The sequence below is a fragment of the Etheostoma spectabile genome, chromosome 9, assembly GCF_008692095.1.
Source record: "Etheostoma spectabile isolate EspeVRDwgs_2016 chromosome 9, UIUC_Espe_1.0, whole genome shotgun sequence".
Taxonomy (NCBI): Eukaryota; Metazoa; Chordata; class Actinopteri; order Perciformes; family Percidae; genus Etheostoma; species Etheostoma spectabile.
The window spans coordinates 30,914,300-30,916,024 of record NC_045741.1 but is presented as its reverse complement, the minus strand read 5'-3'; the positions used below and the strand labels follow the sequence as shown (position 1 = coordinate 30,916,024).

The following is a 1,725-nucleotide window of genomic DNA, read 5'->3' as shown; positions in this document are numbered from 1 at the left end:
TGGTTTCAACAGAGTAACTTAAATTAGTTAGAAAAGTTGCGTGCTATTGCCAGTAACAAGTCAACCAATTCAAGTCAAGTAGGTTTTGAGCTCTTGTACAACCTGTAGTGAGGAAAGTTTTGTGTAATTGACGAGCTTTGGGGTGTCCTTTTGTTATTGTGGCCTCCATGTTTTTTACACACCTGATGCTCTAGGCTACGCCCAACAGTTGGTGCCAGTGATGCAACAAGTTGTTATGCCAAACGCCAATATAACAAAAAAGAAGATAACGCATCCTGACCATGGCAGTCGGAAAAACAACGTAATCCCCGGGGCGGTCCCTGATATTCCTAGGTGCCATGAATGCAGCATGAGTATAGTGGCAGTGGTAATAGCAGCAATAGTGTGGCTGTCAGATGTCAACAGAGGCCAATAAATACCATCCAGGAAACAATATTCTTATTTTAGAGATCATAGGCACAATGTCTAGAGCAGAGTCACAGCTGGTCTGTGTTACCAGAGGTACAGTGTGTGTATGAAGCCCGACATACGGTGCGTGTATCTGTGTGGGATGTCTCTTTCTCTTCCCTTTCTGCCATCTCCGTTATCTATTTCGTAAGGACATCATTGCTGCATCCTAGCGCCACCAAAAGCAATTGTGATCGGTTTAAAGCATTTTTTGTATTGTTTTGTAGGCCCATAAAAAATAAAAAATAAACTCTTTTGAACAGGTGAGACCTGAGTAAGACCAATTGCTGATTAGGGTGTGGCATTCTGAAGGCCAGTGTTTTCGAGGGGAACAAAGTGTGCTAAATTTTACGATTTTTTTTGTGTGCAGACTTTAGCACTCTGGATGCTTGTTTAAACAGTTTTCAGAATTGTGTGCACTAGTCCATGTGTTGTGGACGTGTAGTGCAAAGAGAACTTTCAAGTTCCTTTAAGTTTCAGTGTTTTTCAGCTCGCTGTTTTTGTTTTATGCCCCAAATTATTTGCTAATGTTGCTTCATGTGTGCTGGATGTGTAAAACGAGGCAACTTTTTGCAACTTTAACAGGTTCTAATATGTTTTGTAACTACTCTTAGTACTTTATTAGCATAAAATACTGGAGGCTTATAATATACCCGTTGATATAGTATTTAATTTTGGGTTATATATTTGTCCAGACCTATAGTACCGCTGTTCCGCCAATACAGTCTGACAGGTATTGGCTTCCCTCTGCAAGGAGCCAATCACACTGAAGCATGTGACACCCTGGGATCCGGCTGGCAGGCCTGACCCGGTACGTTTTTTTTTAGAGACGTGCTGATGATTCAGAATGATAGCTCCCAGGTAGCCCAGGACTGCCAGATAATGTCAGGAGCTTGACAGGAAGTAAAGAAACACAAGGACCATCTGTCAGACACATAGATATGCCTTTGCTCTCTCAGAGCATCAGCTATTCCAGATTGCCTTCTAGGCTACTTTACAATGCCAGGTGCCTGGCAAGAGGCAAAGCAGAGAGAAGCAATTGGCCAAGCTGGTTAGAGGCCAGCGCCTGACAGGCTGAGAACAAAGGTCTTCTGGACTGGTGTGCCGAACTGCTCTCCTCAAACCTGTTCAGTCATTCGTTGTATTCTGTTCAACTCTAAAGTGGGATTTATGCTTCTGTGGAGGCTCCGCGCATAGCTTTCACCGTGTGTGGCATGAAGATTATACTTGGTGTGTGCCTTGATCTCTTGACGTGTGTGTGTGTGTGTGTGTGTGTGT

General features: G+C 43.4%; 1 protein-coding gene across 2 annotated transcripts in view; it reads right to left on the bottom strand.

Annotated features, from left to right (window-relative positions):
• LOC116695489 (BTB/POZ domain-containing protein KCTD1) overlaps nt 1-1,725 on the bottom strand; it is a 19,504-nt gene that overhangs the window by 14,620 nt on the left and 3,159 nt on the right. The gene's annotated exons all lie outside the window — the stretch shown is intronic.